Genomic DNA, 20,551 nt, shown 5'->3' with positions numbered 1-20,551 from the left:
CAAATGCAATATTTACGAACATCCATAAATCACCATATAAACTTTCTTATTATATCTCCTCAACCATGTGTTATATTGAATTCCCTGCAATATTTTGCATGGTATTTTTTACGCAAATAATAATAATTTGTATTTGATATGTCGAATAATCTTAATAAGCAAATAATATTAAATCAGTACGCATCCTCTACAAATAATATCGACATATTTTACTAATGTGTTTTATATAAAATATATCATATTTTTATATTTTGGTTCAGCAATACCACAATTCGAGGGGGCAGGCGTCTTGTTAATGTCATTAGACCAAGTTCCCGGAGGGAAACATAAAACATAAAAGCGTATGATGGAGCAAACGAAACATAAAATCAACAGCATATACCTCGGACTGGAAGACAGCCGGATACGAGGGATGATGGTGGGTCGTTTCTTGGGGTGGTAATTTTTAGCTCCCTTCGCGCGACGCTCAGAATTAAATGTATGAACGGAATTAAATGGATATATACGGATGAAAGACATTGTGTGAAAAGCCAGTCATGATACTAGACAAGCCTTGATATAATGTATGTAGTACACAGAAACATGCACGCTAACATTGCTTAGAATTTTGTATAAAAAATGTATACATAAATGCAATTTACGTGTGTAAATCCAAATGCACGAGCTAACACGACATTTCGTGTAATTGATATGGTTTTTGAATCGACATCATGTTTGAAAGTATGATGGTATTTTATTTTTATGATCAACAATATGGTTTTCATACATAAATAACAATGGCAAAGCTTAGACTACATGTGTTATAAAAAACTAACATAGATTTAAAATTATATATGACGGATTACACTGAAAGATATACAAAATAAATTTGTATATGCATACTACCATTAAAGTAATAAGAGCTATTTAGACTACATTACTTTTTTATGTTACATTACTGTTTAATACTTAAAACTATTTATACTTTGCTGTCAAAAATATTTAAAAAAGGTTTATTCATTTAAAATTGTTTGTAGCTTAATACAAGTCTAACTTATAAGTAGTAAACAGCTGTGTGAATCAGTTTTGAGAATAGGATTTGATCAAATATAAATTATTAAATGATTTTCTATAAATGTAAAAAATCTCTTAATAAACTGCAGATATATACATTTATATCCGGTGCAAAATTAAATTATTCACCTAGTCGACCTTTTTCCGTCGACAAGAACGATGCTATTTTTTCCTAGTCGTTTCCTTCAACGACATGGCGATGATTAATGCCTGCCAGAAGAGTGGAAACGTACTTTGCACTAAATGAAACCTTCTCCATCGCTTTGGAACTATTTTTATCAATTTCCTTTTTTCTCGTATTTAATTCTACAACGGTATTTGCATCTACGTATTCATATTTTAATTAAATTGAAAGTTTTATGTGATATTATAATACATTAATTATATATAAATAAAATATTTACTATAAATATTCTAAAGCTTTTGAGAATATAAATTAGATGTTATATTGATATGATTTTTTTCTAGGATACATTTTAACGTTTATTTAAATAATCAATTATCTCACTAGAGGCAACAAGATATGTGTAGTTTCAACCGTACATTTTTACTTTAATTATTCTTTTTACAATGTTTAAAGCTTTTCAAGTTAAGTACTAATTCAAAAAATCCATTATTTACTGTCTGTTAGTTAAAAAAGTTCAGCTGGAATAAAAATAAAATGCTAACATGGAGCTTATTTGATCTGATGATACATTTTGCTAATTTCACTGCTGTGAGTAATGTGGCACGTGCCTTTTAGCTGCAGATATATAATGATGTTTTTGTTCCATAAAATATTTATTCGATTGTAATCGTCCCATTCTCTAATTTAAAATACAGAAAAATAATGCAGCTTGGAAATATGTAAAATTACACATTATATATTTTTTATTAACCAACATTGTATCTTACAAAAATTTTTTTTTTTCATAATGATTCTGTTAGTTACAATTTAAAATAATATCTCTAATAATAATGCATATATGTTTCAGTAATGTATATTGAAATGACGATGAGATTATTACAAATAAATGCATATGGTTATGACAGCAGCAGCAGCAAATGCACACTATCCATTATTTTACATCAACATAAACTGCCATTTCTGAGACCATTAATAACAACTAGAATTCTCATTTTCACTTTACGATTTTCTCGAAAATTCTAGAGAAATTCTGATTTATAAAAAATATATAATATATATTTGTATTTTAATATAATTATATTTTATTTGTAAAGAGATTTATTATAATGAATGCAAATAAGCTAAGAACCAGAACGAACTGATTGACTTCGATTGATTAAAGAGTTTTGAAATACCAAGGAATTTTGAGCTTTCTATGTTATTTTTCAGAGAAAAAAATAAAAAAAATCTGTTGTTCTGTGGAACATTGAAAAAGCGAGATTTGAGTTCGCTGACAGGCAAATTTTATTTTAAAGCCTCCATAGATTTTTGAAATCTGTCGATTACAATGTAAAGAAGATTTTTATCATTTAATTAATAATGTAGTTCCTAGATTACTAAAGCAAGATTAAGTCCGATTGAAGTAGTGAAAAAAATTATAAACAATTACATATATGAACGCTTCCAAGAAAGCATATATTTCAAACATCTGTCTCGGACTTATCCTTTCTTATGCAGTAGTACAAAAAAAGTGATTGTAAAACATCTAAAAAAATTTATCCATTTTTTTTTAATTTATGAGAATTTTGAAAATTCAACATTTACCCGAGAAAATCAACATATATCTATTACTACAAATGAGTTATCTTAAGAATAAATACTGCTGTTTCATTAGTAGCTTTTCTATTTTAATATTCTGCTAATGTTATTAGAATGTAAGTTAGTAGAGCAGGTAAATTTTATTTATATAAACATTTATTAATAAATTAAAAATATAGAAATACAAATACAAATTGCTGGTTAATAATCATTTTTTAGCTTACAAAAGTAAATTAAAAAGATAAAATAATACTAATAACTTGCATAAAATAAATTGGAGAAAAATTCTTTAAACGGTATTAGGCAAACCAGTTTTTATTTCAAAAGGTTTTATTGTTTATTGAAAGATATAAAATAGATGTTTATAGCGAATTGCATTAAAAACATTTTTACTCTATATTAATTAGGAAATATTTTTTTACTAGTTGAATGTATGTATTATATATTCAAAGTTATAAGAAGCAATACATACACAATACATCTAAGCTTTACATTATAAATTCATTAAAATATAAATTTACAACGCAATTCTAAGAATGTAATCTATCTAATTTTATTAATAGTTTGTGTACAAGACTTAGTCGATTAAAACAAGAGAGCCAGAACAATGAGCACAATCGTATCGTGAAATCAATGACGCATTCAGACTTTAGACTTGGTGGCATGACAGGTGCTCCAGAGTCTCCTTACAATTATACGTAACAGCGTAGAATTTAAATTGATTTAATTTATATCCCTGCCAAGTTGGGGAGCTTTATCAAGGACGAGAGGTAGATACGGGGTAGGGTAGCAGGGCGTGCTTGAAAATTTTCACGCAAACTTTGTGTATATTTTGTTCCGTGACATTTTCACGCTTAAAAAGATTTCACGCTTTGCTTGTTTATTTAAAACAAAACTTTCTTTTTCGAACGCTTTTTTTTCTTAACGTCGCCCTTAAAAACTGTTAAGTCTGATTATTTCCCCGTAAACGCGACAATGCTCGTTCGTAGGCTCGCCATTTTTTTGGTATAGGTTTCACTTTTGGCTGAAATCGGACCTCGAATAAAAACTTTTTGCGAGTACAGATTGCGGATACAGGGAGAAAGAAAAAAATTGAAGCAAGATCCTACGGTTTCATAGGGTGCGGTTTTTTCCGCAAGGCTGACTCCTTTGTGAGCATTAAAGTGCGAATAAAAAATATAAACGATTGAATACCTAGCGTTCAGTCGATATGAAATTACTTAATTGAAATTCGTGTGTAAAACATATATAAATGTATAGTTGTACAGTTAGATTGGTACTATAAAAATACCACTTTATATTTAGTTTTGATCTAACCACCGAAGAGTAAATATTTTAAGCCGTTGAAATTTTAAATTATTCTAAAGACATTTACACAAATATAACCCAAAAAAATACATTTAAAATGTGAAAAGTAGTTGTTTTTTCCAAAGACTAATAAGACTAATAAAGCTAGATAAAATTACAATAGTTTACCAAATATTTATAGCGACGCTTTTGAATCACAGAAACGTGGTTTTAAGGCACGATGTTTGAGAGGTACACAAATTAAAGTCCATTATATAATATTTACGAAACGTAGACAAACTTTGTCTTTGCCTCTTAAAGGCTAACCTGAGAGTAACCTAGAATGTAAATCTAGAATTCAATACCTAGACTTACACCTGGACTCCAAACTAAAATTTAACAAACATATTTTAGAGCTTTGCTGTCATTATGGACATCAAATCGATATTGCTTAGAAAAAACGCGTTATGATATGAAAATTACAGTATACTTTAATTGTTAGTACTTGAAGAATGATATGCATTTTTTTAAATTAATATAAAAATGTGTTTTATATATTAATTTTATAGCTTTATATTAAATTGATTGCAATTTAGAAAAAAAGAATGTTACTGGTGTTACTCCACATCTAGCAGGTATATGTTAAAATGGTTCTAATTAATTAATTTTTTAATAGTAAATATCGATCCAGGGGCCGCAATAGCGGCTAGCTATTTAGATCAAAGTTGCAAGAAAACGTTTATTAAATTTAAGCTTAAGTCCAAGTGTTAGCTTATGAAATTAACGCTTGTTGTCCATTTGCCATTATTGCACTCTTCATTTAGGATAGGTGGTGGCAAAGTTTGTCTACATTTTGAAAAATAACTGCTATTGTTTTAATTCGGGTAATTTCAATTTTCCACCCTCAAAATATTTATTTAAGATTTTTGTAAATAATTCGCGATTGGTTTAGGACCGTAAGCACTTGTTTAAATGTCTGTATCATCAGCGTATAGATAAATGCGTATTTTTTTGCTATTTTTCGTATATATGATAAAGAGAAACGGCCCTAACAAACTTTCCTGGGGTACTCCAGCTAGAATTTCACGCAAAATTGAGTATTTATAGCTCAATATGCTTCAATTAGCACTAAATCTTTTTTTTTTATTTCTTTTTTTATTTTTGCTTTAAATTGTATAAAGATTTATGGGTTTTCTCTTAAATTGTAACCACCAACGTATATTTAATGTACTTATCTGTATTATATTGTAAAAAACAATACTCATAATAAAAAAATCGTTTCACATAAAAAGGTACGACGTTCTGATTCTTCATTTTTTTTAAATTAAAAACCTAACGTAATAATAAATAATTTATTAGTGGCTGGAGATAAAAATATGAAAAATTCACAATCAATGTATACGTATAAGTCTTTCAAGTAACCTTTATATTTTACAGATTTTTCTGAAGAATTTTAAGTAGCCTTTATATTCTACAGGACCTGCCTCTTTTGTCTTTAGAAATCAACATCAACTAAATATTTTTCTGTATATAAACAGCTTTACAGAAAAATAAAACATTTTCCTAATACTAAAGATATTCAGAAAGTAAGAATACAAGGTAGTTTTGCTCGCTTGGTAACACTACGTATTTGTGTAATTTTATTAGCAGCATTGTACTTATAATGTTTGTAACAAAGCATAGCCGTAATAATTCATAATCTCACTAAGAGTTATTGTTCTTTCAGCAATTAATTTTTTCTGTGCGAGGAGAAAAAATTGCATAACGATTTTTTTCTACTGATAGCATTGACCGCCATTTTACTGCATTTTGCCTGCTCAAATAGTGGTGAGTAGTCACGTTGATAACTAAAAAAGTAGTGAGATTATTTTTATGTTCATAAGACTAATAACTATTGATGAACTTGAAGACTTTTTTTTAAACAATCGTAAATTATTGAGTGCCAAAAAAACGATACGGCGCAAGACTTTTATGAGGTTGGAATCAAGAAATACGTTTCCAAGCTCAAAAATACATTTCTGTAAATTCTGATCATGAAAAAAATATTTTAAAAATATAATGGTCAATTAAAATCATATATACTACAGTTTAATTCTATCTGTATTTCAATTTGGATTGTAATCAAATTTTCTACATTATATTTATTATAATATTTTGTTAGGAATGTATATAGCTACAGTCCATAACTTTACATTAGGATGTTAAATGGTTTAAATATCAAACCATGCGTGATTTTATGTGTTAAATAGTAGTAAATAAGTTTTATTTGAATTGTATTAAAATAAGACTTAAATAACGTTGGTAGTATTTATTAAAAATTGATAAGACTAGGCGTTTAAAACCCTCCAGGGAGTTATAGTTTAAGCATTCGTTCGAAATAGTTCAAATATTCACGGTGCGGACAAGTTAGTAGTATAACCTAACAACCAAACGTTCTTGTTAAACATTTGAGAAGCCTTTGTTCACGACAGACTTATCAGTCCCTTCGGGCAGCCTTATCAAAATGTCACGTATCTCACGCAGCGGGCGCTTAACCGTGAATCCACGTGGGTTGTGTGTGGTTCGGTTCCACTTTAACGACACTCCAGATAATACTGTAAGGCCGCCTAGTGTAAAAGGTTAATTCTCAGCGGCTGCAATGTGTCGGTGCAACCGGGTGTTCGAGGAGCACTTCTCTCGCAGTATCAGCGATAAGAAGCTTTCGAGTTAGCACCAACTGGTGCACTTCATACAATGCAAATTTTCGAAACAAGAAGACCCGAAGCCGCCAGGGGAAGCGGAAAGCCTTTAATTAATTTCTTTGAAAAGTTGGTCGTATTGAGAGCTCGGTTAAGTCTTTGCCAACTCGCGGCGCAGTCACACAGTCTCGTCTCTTTAGCAATTGCAAAATTTATGCGCCCATAAAATTATTTCGTTCCGAACAAGTTCAATTACGAAGTCGATTTAAATATTAAGTCAAAAAATTACAAGCTCAAGATTCGCTCGGACGCGCCCCCACTGCGCTGGGGGTCCAATAATTTTGGAACTGTCGCCAAAGACGGCTGAATTAAATATAAATCGGCGCAAATGCGGACTGGATATCTATACACAGTTGTAGAGGGTTGCCATTAAACGTTATATAACGAAAAGTCTAAAATTTTCAGAAAATTAATATTAATTAACACATCTAGCAAACGTTATTATAGAGAGATTAATAATTCAGTACGATTTGCAAAAATAAAATATTATAATAAAATTAATTATGCACAATTCTACAATCTGACAAAGATTGTCAATATAATTTCGATTAATATGTATTCGATTCTGTTGTCAATCATTTTGATCCTCTCGGGAATTTTGGAGTCAAACGCTTATGTGATTGGGTCACATTGAACACCACTAATTACATCAAGGATAATATAATCTGATTATCTAAGTGATTAACTAATTAGTAGTATCAAATTATAGTCTATATCTTAATAAATATATATATATATCCATTAAAACAAATTAACTTTATTATAATATTGCATTTTTAGATACGTTCAATATGTATGTATATATTCGAACAAATCCAACTTGGAATGCAAATTTTCTACGGCAACGTTCGCGCCATTAAAAGTCAATCTGTCAACGTCTCAAAGTCTCAATATCGAGCTACCCTCTTCGAGAGGGGTTGACAAAGGCGTCTGGCGACCGAAAGGGGTATTAGTCACCGACGGGCGGATGACTTGAAATAATGACCAATCAGTGCATGTAGACTGAAAAACGATGGGGTTAAATAATTGCCGGCACTTTCTGTGTGATTGATAAACGAGAACAGCCAACCCCACAGGACTCCAAGTACTTTGTGAGCACTCGAGAGTGCGCGTGCCACTGACGAAACGAAAGCATATATAATAAAAATACAGACCCTATTCCAAAAGAACGAAACTAATGAGAGCACTCCTCATTGAACGACTCAGACGGCTGAGTCGTTCAATGAGGAGTGAATTAGATCGAAGACGGTGACATGATGACTAACCACCCTTTAAGCCCTCTCTATTAATTTACTAGGTGATCAACAATAGTTTACCTTGCAAGTTTTACCTTAATATTATTAGAAAGACAAGCTGTGTTATAGTGATACGTAACTATAATCAATAAGTCAGTCAAGTGTATTTGAATAACTATATTTTACAAAGTGTCACTTGTAATAAATGGGAGTTTCAAAATTGTCTATGTATACATAAAATATAAAAGTAGACTATTAGTTTTACAGATTTTTTTAAAGGGTTATTTATGTCAAAAAGTTAGCTAAAAATCATACATATAGCAGCATTAGTTAAAATTAGATCTAAACTTTGTAAAGCAAAGCTATTGAATGAATTCGTATTAATGACAGTGAGAGGCGGTACTTGTATTATTTTTTATTGCCACTTGTAAGTTTATTTTTCCCCACCCTGTAGATCAATTCCTGATGGCTTTTGACTTTATATTTGAAGTACTTGTGTATATATTCTTAAGAAAAACTTTAATGAGTTCCTTTTTCAAGTTGGCGTGGAGTATCGTGACGTCAAAATCAGACTAATTGATAAAAATTATTATTGAGATTAATCATAACAAGAAGACTTACTTTAGAGTTTTAAGTACAGCAAAAAATTTAGTTTTGAGTAATTATTTAAAGGTCAAATACCATACTACTAAATATATTATTATATGTATTATTAAAATTCAATGATAATTTGTTCTTTTGAATCCGGAGAGATAATTAAACCTTGATCATTTTCTATGTATCATACACCATACATACATATATTGATGACTTTTGTATTAATTAAATAAAAATAGATTTATTAAATGGCAATAAAGCAAAATATTAAGTAATAATACACAAGAAATACTAATACATGTATAAATAGTTATGCCTAATAAATAAATAAATTATTAATCAGATTATTTGATTTATTAAGTGAATCAAACAATACGTGCTCGATGTTGTGTTTATCCAAAGGTATACAATTATGGTATGCTTAGTAAGTTTCTCTATTGATAATTCAGAAGCGTACAATCAAGGGTAAAAACTTGTTTTTAATATATTTATTCCTGAAACCTATGCACTACATGTTTTTTTATGTATTTTTGACACAGCTTCTTATGAAATAATCATCTTTCAATGAATCCTAATTTTAATAAATAAGTTAAATAAAAAAATAAACCTAGTAAGAAAAAAAATATTTTGACCAGCTCATTGAAGCTGACATTTATCATATAAATGTGCAATTAAATCTGGACGGTGACAGCCACACCCAAGTCGGATCTAACGACTAACAAAAGAGAACGCGATCGTGATTTTAGAAGACGTTATGAACCCAAGACTAGAATTCCTCAAGAATAGTTTGAAGAAATGATTAGCAACATACACTTTTCTGCGAGAATCGTATCCCAACGCTCCTAAAAGAATGTCGCTGGGTTACAAGAAAGGATATTAACTAAATATTATCATTTTTGATTAAGATAGAGTATTTGGTTTTTCAGGAATTCCAATTAATAGATCGGATTCAAGAATGATGTAAACAGAAGTGTAATAGATAACGCAGAATACTGATGGATCGTCAAAGTGAAACGCATTCCTCATAACGAGCCTGAGCATCTTGGAAGATTTATTGCAGATGTCGTTAACTTGTATAGAAAACCTTCGTTTGCGTTTTAAATGGATTTCACGATCTTTAATGTAAGTTTCTTTAGCCAAAACGTTCCTACCGAGATCATAACAATAATTTGGTTGCAAACGGGATCAAGAAAATGACACACTATGACACTTTCCAGCATTAAAGGGCTGATTGTTGGAAACCCATCTTCATAGAAAATCTAAATAACTTTGCAGAGAGTCCGTGAAACATAGAATGCATTTCAAGTCAACTAGAATTGCATTTAAACAGTTTACGTGTAAGACAGAAAGTAAGTAATAGTGGAACGCGCGGGAGAAAACCAAATCCAACAGATTTCCGAAAGTGATTGAAGAAATATCTATGGATAAATATTTATCAACAGTATGATGTTTTAAATTGCAAACTTTGTGCTTAATATTTTTTTGATACACACCTGTTTTATAATCTTACTAGTAGTGGTAAATACATATATAAATTAAATGCTTATCATTTCTTTTTCGCTTAGTTCACGTCTTTTGGTATTATTTTACCTAATTTGGAAATTAAAGCCGGTAATTTTTAGGAAACCTTGATTTAATAATTAAAAAAAATCATGAAAACAATATAAATTAAATTATACGCAGTATCAATGTTTAGTATTTAAGAGCGGAAACTTTTTGGCGTTACGCTTGATAACGTTATCTAATCCAATTTGAGTTTGGACAGGAACGATAAGAAGATAAAGCTTAATCCTTTCGCTGAAACTAGCTTATTCTGGGTTGTCATTTAATTCAATATAAACATGCATCTAGTACTGTAATCGACTTTACATAAGCCGTGTGAATTTTTTTTAAATAATAAAAAAGCAAATTGTCTTATGTAGAAATATTATTACTAATATTTAATTGCTTTTTCTCTATATTACTAATATTTAATTGCTTTTTCTCGATTTCATTTCAGAAATTAATTGTTTTTATATTTAATAGATCATTTACAATACTTTATAATCCGATCCGTGTTCTTTTCATATTTTAAAAAATTGTATACATAACTATATTGTGACTATATGGTCGCGTTGTTGAAGACGAAAACAAATTATATTATATCTACATAATACAAAAAAAAAGTTATGCTGCAATTGTCAAATATGAATTTAACGTTTTTTTTGCCAGTTGGGGTCTTAGACATGAGTCCTGTACCTGTGCAACTATTTACGACTGCAATATATACAATATAATATATACTTTTTTAGTACGTGAGCTAAACTAGGGCAACGATGTTTTGTAAAACAATACACATACCTGACGTGTCATTCTTCAGGGGGCGTTCATCTGTAACAAGAAAAAAATAACATTTTTAATAAGTTTCGTCGGCGAGGCGCCAGTATGAATTATCGATACTTTGGCCAGGAGTACGAGGGATGAATCGTGACGACGACGCGACGTGTGCCTTCAAGTGTCGATTTGTGGGAGCACAGGCCCAGGAGCAGGACTCGAGGGTTGGGACTAACAACCGTTCAAGATTGACAGACCCTTCTCTTTATTCTAGTCACGCATAGCTTGTGCGACACGCCAGCATCCTCCAGACAGGAGATCGAAGCCATGGAAGGAAGACGAGGCTGACCCCCGTAAGCCATAATGGCCCAAAGAGCGTTCGCCCTTTTTCACTTTGGCTAAAACTAAGTTTGGCATATTAAAAGTATACATACAATGTATAAGCTTGAAAGAATCTGAACTCGGTGATTAAAGCTTTAGGAATTTGGATTATTTCAATTTTAAATATTAAATGGTTTATAGTATAAATATTTATACATAAAATGTAAGAATATAAGGATATTATATTTGCTAATTAGTGAGTGAGTATTAAGAATATGATTAAAAACGAGTAGCGACCGAATTTTTAACTAAAAATCAAATTTATAATGGAGTCTCTACGACTCAAAATTATAATAACTATAACAAGTGATGGAACATGAGTGTATGCTTATAAAGTTTTAACAAAAAAGCTTGTCAAGTTCTATTGAATATCAAGATTCTTCTCGCTGTTTTTTTTATAACTGTATAGTCGACTACGAATTCTTACTACTAGGACCGAATTTTTCAAACATGATGTAAATTTTAAAAAGGAGTTAGTTTATAAGGAATTTTAGTCTAAGACCTCAACTTAATAAGCAACATTTGTACACATTGTTATATTATTGATCTATCATACTGGTTACTTTCAGCTAGGTCAAATGTTCTCAGGTTCTCCTTATTCCACTCTATCAATGTCCATGTCTCAACTGCATACGTTACGACATGGCTTAAATTTAGCTTTTCGTATACTTTGTAAGACTTTGGTGGTTTTTATTTATACTTTTTGTGGGTAACCTTAATTTTATTAATATTTATTCCAGCGTTTATTTTATGGTTATATGTAATGTTCTGTTTATATTACGTCCTAAATAATATATTTTTGATTTATTTTTATATTTTTTCCGTAACATTAGGGTTTCATGGAAATACTAGCATTTAAAATATCATTATTAAACCATTATTTACACACATCAAAGTAAATTATATTTCCATTAAAATAGTTATAGAACTCTTCAAACTGTACAAATGGGCGCTTAAGATAATAATTAATTAGCAAGTCAAAATTGGCACTAATTGGGGTCTTCGTTTAATACATACATACATATTAAATGTTTGCTAACAATGCTAACATAGTCACAACACACTGACAAACTTTACGGACCTTGCCAACTCAAACACGACATAGTAAACTTGACGCTATTAAGTCATACTTGTAACGAGTCGCATGTGTAACGAATTTAGTAGCGATATGTTATCAAATTAAATATTCAAATGCAGATCTCGATGTTTACAAAAAGGTTTTGGAACGATTACAAAAACGCGATTCAACCTTCAAGTATCCCTCGGGTCGCTTTTGACCCGAATCAAGAGCTGTTATGCAAATATGTATTTTTTACGCCAAGTTAACCGTGGATAAGATTGCAGAAAAACTGAATTTATTTCGTCACACTTATAATAGCAAATATTTGCACATTTTCTTGAACACGCTAAGGAAAAAATAAATATAAATTCCGCATTGTAATAAATATACATACAAATACTATGATAAATATAAATACCGCATTATTGAATATTATAAATTATTTAATAAGTAAGTATATACAAAGATTTAATCTGCAGTTTAATTCATAATTTTCATCAAAAACACAGCTTAGATTATAAATATATACTATATTTAAGCATTCATTATATTGATAATGAATGTAGATTATTTACGAACATATATTATACATACAATATGTTTATAGGTCAAAATGTTAGTTCCTATCATATAATAGCTGACCACTATTTTTGTCATAACTCACTTATCTGGGAGTCAAACCCTCGGGGTGTGGGCAATAAATTACAATACTCGCCCACATCACATATATTTTCATAAAAATGTTATATGCGATCTATATAATTCAATATAGTGTGTTTTATATTAAAAGAAATGCGCCTAATAAATTTTCAAGCGTTTAAATTATTATGCTTCGTACCTGTATACATTAAAAAAAAATATTACAAGTCATATATGAATATTCATTACCAATCCATTAATCTAGATCGGCGAAACAATCTCTTGACACTATCGAACGTGTCAATTAAATAGTAATGTATGCTGATATGGTTTTGGGTATCGCTCAAACTAATCCAACGATCGATTATTTTTAATTGCTATAAAATTCGAACGCCTACTTATTTTAATACTTACTATAATGATACTAGTAATATGATCCGACCTTGAATTTGTGCGCATTTTTTCAGGAAGCTTTTTTCTTTATTAGTCGCATACGTGATTAGCTATGTTTTTTATTATTTAAAGAAAACAGGAGGATGTGCTTAGCATTTTTATTTTATTTGATATATAAGCTTTTACATTTTATAATTTTATATTATTACAAATCTCATCATTATGACGCATTAAGTAAACCTGTCAAGTCATTATAGACAAAAATAAAATAATTAAACTTTTTTATAAAAGTGACCGTTTATACTTAAAATAAATAAGCATCGTCCCAAATTAATTTTCCCAGCTTTTTATAATTATAAAAGAAAACATTATTTTTTTGACAAGCTTACTGGGAAGCTAAATTACAAGAAGAGCATTCTTAAAGGACGTGATCGTGACTCTCTGGGACACTAAAGCTCACACTCACAGGACTAAATATGCTATGTATATCTCAGTTCTTATTTAAAATAAGATTTACGTACGTGAAAGTTAGGGTACTTCATGAGTAGTCTAAAGAGCCTGTATTTCAAAGCCTGTGACAATTAAAATTTATCAACATAATCAGAGATTGATACGACTGATTTTCCTTTTCGAAAAGTAATCTTTAATGGCAATTCATAGTAATAATGAAATTTTAAAATTACTACTGGTTGTCCTTCTCCTTCATAAAAGCTCTAAAAGAGAGAGAGCTGTCATTGCATTTAAACTTTATTTTTTTATATGATACATAAATTATTCTTTAATTCTAGCACATAATAATTCTTTGTGAGATGTGCGTTAATTAAAACACATTTCACAAATAGCAATAGTTAGCTGCGTTAAGCCTTATATATATTGAAAAAGTCCCTAATAATCCCGTTTTATAAATAACAATGTTCCTAAAAATTATCTTAAACTTCATTATTATTTTTTGTGGCCGAGTAGTGTGAGATTTACAGCCTGTTAGATACTGTACTAGCTGATGATAAAAGTCTATTGTACAATACATATATTTTTTTTAAAATGTGTACAGAAAAATGTAGATCACAGCATTCGTTAGTTTGATTATATAATTAGTGATGAATAATTAGTATGAGGTATGAGGTCATGTATTATTTTTTTCTTTTGAGAAATCTTGAACGAATAGTAAGTGAAATAAATTGCATCACCTCCAAATTATATCATATAGTATGGTGACCGTACGATACTTGCAAAGAATAATGCAAACAATGTTTTTGACCCGAGGGTAGTTGCAATATTAAGAAATTTTGTAGTCATTTTTGGCGAATTATATTAATTGATGACTTTAAAAAGTATGCGTGGCTATTGTGCAGTTCTGGGTGTTCTACCGATCACTTATATTTTGTTAGTAAAACCATTTTCGTTTAAATTGCATATAATACTACAGTTGAACCTAACCATTTTCATTTTCTAGGAAGGTAATTCTTGAATAATCATATATTTTATAGTAAGCTCAATTTCTAGCAAGTACTGTAAAATAACTAATTGCCTAATATATTAAAATAAATAACGGCATAAAAAAAAGCAATATCACGACTCAATGGATATTTGAAAGCCTGAAAAACGGTCAAAAGGCTTTAAGCTAAATTTACAAGCGTGAAAATCGAAATATTATACTAATACATCATAAGCCATGGTGATAAATCCAGTTTTGGCTTGTGATATTTTAAACGCCTTAGATAAAAAGGCACTTCATTGTTAAAATAGGACACTGCCGTGAGAAAATTTTTTTGAATATGAAGTTAAAGTACCTGCCATGAATCAGAAAGAAAAGTATCAATTGTAAATGCCTTGAAAATGATAACACGCGCATTCAAGATTGCCACTGAAACGGCCAACGGCTATCCTTTTGTAATTTACCATCCTTCCGAAAAATAAATGTCACACGAAGGAAACCATAGATCACTTACTTACACTTACATAGATATTTACTAAAAAAAAAAAATCTCCGCTTCTCTCTTCGCATCCCCTGGTCCAGCTCGTTGTCCGGAACCCATAGTTAAACCCACTAAAAAACAAAACTTTACATTTAACTAACATATAAAATTAATCACGATCTCAATTCTTGAACAAAATTCAAACATCAACAAACTTTGTATTGAAAACAAAAACAAACACCGCTGATTTAAAGGTCAGGATAATAATATATTATTCATAGATCGTGATTTTATACATTTTGTTGTTGTTACTCTACCTTTAAGAGGCCAAAGCGTTAATTGTGTGTGTGTGTTACAGTATTTAGACACATAAAATCAATGTATCTAAATTGGTAACATATGATTGTTGCAGCTTAGATCTTAATTTTTAAATACTTTCATTTCATTATATTGCATAAATCAACTCAAATTTTTAGCCTATTCTGGGTATCACACAAAAATTATTGATGTCACTGTGAGCATGTATATTTTTTAATATGTGGTTATTAAGGTACTAAAAATGAATTTGAGTGTTTGCGTTAAAGCAACTTAATTGTATTATTTAGCCTCTCTTCAAATAAGTTAAAGAATAGTAAAAATAATCAGTGCTATTAAATATATATTGCAATATAAAAATCTACATATAATCTGACAATCCGTCCTTAATATAATATACATATGTATATGTATATATGTATGTAGAAAAAAGATATTTAATACATAGACATTTTTCAAGACATATTTCAAATTTACATTGTTTAAACTTAGCTTATATACGGATAAAAAATAACATGTCTGTTATACATACATTCATCGGTCATAATTCGTTACGGGCTTTGTTCCATGCCACGAAACAATTTTGCGCGCACCTTGTCTATCATTAAAATAATTTGCATATTTTTTGCACACACCCGGTAGGCGAATATAAATCCGCTCGCAAAAAATACAAGCGGTTCAGTTTTGATTTTATTAATATTTTAGCGCCGAGCGATAATTTAATAGTTGGAAAAACGGGTTGTTGCATAATTACGTTCCAAGTATAAAATATATAAATATATATGAACGAGCCTCAGGGCTAATTAATCGAATTGTGAATTATTAAACGTCGTTATTGATGACGTGTCGAAGGAAAACCATGTTTTTTTTTATTCACAGTGGCATATAATGTGTTTTTTAATCGCGAATATGATTAAATAAATATGGCGCAATATGAGATTAATGATCGGATAATAAAAAACGCATATCTCTAATGGCCCAAAATGGTTTGATTAAATTGTTATAGCTTAATACTAACATGGACTTATTTAATCACTTGACCATTATTGGCAAACTATTGCAATAAACTCCTTGTGTATAATTTTTAAGTATTAAAATAAAAATAAACGGTTTTGTTTATTACACGTATGTTCTTTTCAATATTTTTTATTTTATTTAATTGGAATTTATAATATATGTTTAAATTTCTTTCTTTATTCTTTATTTCAGTAAGTAAGCATTAATGAAAAAATAAATAAATATAACTTTTAATGGAGGCCTTTTTTAAATATCATTGATATATTTTGCTAACCTATGCACTTTCTTTATTGTAGAATGTTTATTTATTATGCCAAATGAATTATTTTTAATAGTATTTTTTTGACATAGCTAATAAGACGCTAATCGTTCTATATTAGACAATATTGTTCTGTTCTTTTCTTGGTTTTAGTAAAATTATAATTTGGGCAACCTTGATTGAAAAGTTGTTTAATCTTAATAGTGAGTTGAATAATTAATTGGATGACTTTTGCCGGAAATTATCACTCTGCCGCTTTCCAAGTTATTTCCCGGTGTCTGATTGGCATAAATATATTTTTATTTTATGTATTTTACTTATTGTATTGAAAATTCTTAAAATTGTTTTTAGCCATCTGAAGAAGTGCATTTAAAAAATCATTAATTTTATGGTCACTATCATGATTATTTCCACAAGTGTCTTCAATGTATTTAGAAAATGATCACCGAAAGCTTTACCATTTTCTGTAATTAAGTCTGATTTAGAGAAAGAATGGTTGAGAGTTTTCGTGTTTATTTTTGTTACATTCCAAAGCAAGTATTATGTGGACTCTGTAACAGCAAGACTTTTAAGATATTCTTAGATCTGCTCGTTAGTTTTTTTAGATATTTTATTGATTTATTTAATTTAGCTCTGTCGTGAGGTGATCGCATATATTGCCATTTTTATCTAAGCTGCATTTATATATTTAGATAATAAATTGCATTTGATTATTAAATTAAAATATTAAACACTAACGTCTGTTTCAATTCTGCATTATGTACTAAATTAAGGGCAAGTAAGTACATACATATAAGAATGTGACAGATTAAAAATGATAACGTTGAGTTTTACTACAAATCTATTTTTAAATAATGTGTTTTTGCTTGTATTACCCTATTCGTTTATTTTAAATAATTCGGTCTTAGAGAAGTACTGTTATTTCAATCATACTTAAATAATAAGTAAATTATATATATATATATTATAATAAGTAATTTATTTTATAAAACAATGTAAATATGCACTTAAATAAATATTACTGTAAAATATGCAGCCAAAAATTCTGTGTCGTATTAAGAGGCGTCGAGCATATTAACCCTTTGAGTGGAATCGCCGTACATGTACAGCGATCGATCTTTGACTGTTTTGAGGTACCTCAGATATTTATATATTTACATATTTAACTAAATATATAATAATTTTTTTTTTTAATATTAAATAATAAATATTAAAAAAAATATTTTATATGAATTGTATAAAAAATATTGAGAGTTTCTAAAAGCGAAATATTAATTGGAAAAATTGTAAGATGAATTATTAAAACATTATTATTATTATTTTATTTATTTTATTAATTTATTTAGCTTAATAGCTAATCTTTACATCTAACAAATTTAGTAAACATATATAAAAATATATAAAAAATACATAACAGAAAGAAAAAATATACAATAATAAAGACTTAATATTATAATATTTTATTTCTATATGTACGAAGGTGTTTTTTTATTCCATTTATAAAACCCGTTATATTTTTGCTGTTTCGGATTTCTCTTGGAAGACTATTATATAAATTAAAACCTCCGTACATAATTCCCCTAGCCGTACTCGTTTTCTTATACTTAATTATCTTTAAATTTTCTCTATTTCTAGTATTATATTTATGTACATCTTTATTTCTTATTAAATACTTATTAAAATAGTGTGGTAACATATTATTTTCTAACTTATATATAAATACTAAAACATTCATACTCAATATTTCTTGAACATTCAACCATTCTAATCTATCAATCATACTTTTACAATTAGTTAATCTATTTTTATTTAAGATTACTCTCATTGCCCTATTTTGTAATTTTTGCAACATTTGTTTATCTAATTTATTCAACATATTTAATAGTGTTGCACAATAATTAAAATGGGGCAATATTATACTATTGTAAATTAATTTTTTTGTATTTATACTTAATATATTTCTTAATCTAGATAATAAACCTATTTTTCTACTAATTTTTTTTAATATGTAATTACAATGTTCTTTAAAGTTTAATTTTGTATCAACAATTACTCCTAAATATTTTATATTATCCACTATTTCTATATTAGAGTTATTTATTACTATTTTGGTACTATCATCTAACACATTTTTATAATTAATAAACATACATTTAGTTTTATTCTCATTTAATTTAAGTACATTATTCTTTAACCATATCTCTAACACACCTAATTCATCATTCAAATTACTCACAACTTCTTCAATGTTATCACCCATGCAATAGATCAATGTGTCATCCGCAAATAGATGAACTTTACATTTTCTTACGTTATTAACTATATCATTTATATATAAAACAAACAACAATGGTCCCAATTTAGACCCTTGTGGTACTCCATAATACACTAACCTCTCTTCAGAACATACATTATTTATCTTAACTTTTTGTTTTCTTTTATATAAGTAATTATTAAACCATCTCAAAACTATATCACTTATACCTATACTCTCCAATTTCTTCAACATTATTTCTCTGTCTATTGTTTCGAAGGCTCTCTTGAAATCCAAGAAAACTGCTCCAATGATTTTGTTTGTATCCTTAGCCAACAGCCAATCATTTATCACTACTTGTAATGCAGTTTCAGTGGAATGCTTTTCTCTGAATCCCGATTGTTGTTCACATATTATGTTTTGAGAAGTAATAAATTCCTTTAATTGTTTGATTACTACTTCTTCTATTATTTTTTCTATACACGGTAGCATGTTGATTGCTCTCATTTCTTCAACTTTTTTACTATTTTTTATTTTAGGTATAGGTACAATAGTAGCAATCTTTAAATTTTCAGGCATTTCTCCTAATGAGAGTGCTTTATTTATTAAATAATTTAATTTAGTTCCTATTATTTCCCATGTTTCTTTAATTATATTTATATCTAGTTCATCAGTACTAGTTCCTTTTTTAAATTTACATATTATGTTATGAATTTCATCTAATGATACTGATTTAAATTTACTAAATTTTACAATTAATGTTTTATTATTATATTGTACTAAATTACTAATCCTTGGTATTGAATTTACAATTTCTTCTATGCTCTCAATGTAATATGTATTCATCTTTTCTGCCATTATATAAGGATCTTGATATATATTTCCATTAATTTCCATTTTTATTATGTCGTTTTTCTGAGTTGGATTAATTAATTGTTTTATTGATTTCCACATCTTATTTGGATCATTTTGTATTTCATCTATCAATTTTTCATACCATTTCTTTTTAGCCATTCTTAATACTTTGACTGCCATATTTCTACATTGTGTGTATGTTTTCCATTTTTCATTAAAGACTTTATATTCTATTTGTTCTGTTTTTAATATTTGAAAAATTTTGTATGACTCATCTCTTTTCTTTATAGCATTTTTAACATCATCATTAAACCACGGTTTTGGGTTGTAACGATATTCCTTTTTAAAATTATATTGACTTTTTGTTTTACAATCTACTATATTCTTATAAATTTTGTTCCATATCCTATTAACATCCATATTATCTACATTCCAGTCACATTTTTGTAATTCTAATCTTAATTTATTAAAATTAATTTTTTTAATTATATCAATTTTTTTTGTTTTTTTAAACTTAAGTTCATTATGTTTTTC

General features: G+C 28.6%; 1 protein-coding gene across 6 annotated transcripts in view; it reads right to left on the bottom strand.

Moving 5' to 3' along the window:
• Positions 1-20,551, bottom strand: part of LOC148234949 (irregular chiasm C-roughest protein-like) — a 306,152-nt gene that overhangs the window by 100,902 nt on the left and 184,699 nt on the right. For 5 of the 6 annotated variants that reach the window (XM_088186132.1, XM_088186136.1, XM_088186138.1 and 2 more), the window contains one exon: positions 10,956-10,985. The exons of the other annotated variant lie outside the window; for it this stretch is intronic. The gene's annotated coding sequence lies outside the window, so the exon portion shown is untranslated. The remainder of the gene's footprint in view (positions 1-10,955; positions 10,986-20,551) is intronic. 6 annotated transcript variants of the gene reach the window in all.

This window comes from Plectrocnemia conspersa, unplaced genomic scaffold (assembly GCF_051122295.1).
Source record: "Plectrocnemia conspersa isolate PC_06_02 unplaced genomic scaffold, ASM5112229v1 ptg000005l, whole genome shotgun sequence".
NCBI lineage: Eukaryota > Metazoa > Arthropoda > Insecta > Trichoptera > Polycentropodidae > Plectrocnemia > Plectrocnemia conspersa.
The sequence above is the reverse complement of the archived record's forward strand: the minus strand, read 5'-3'. Positions and strand labels throughout refer to the sequence as shown.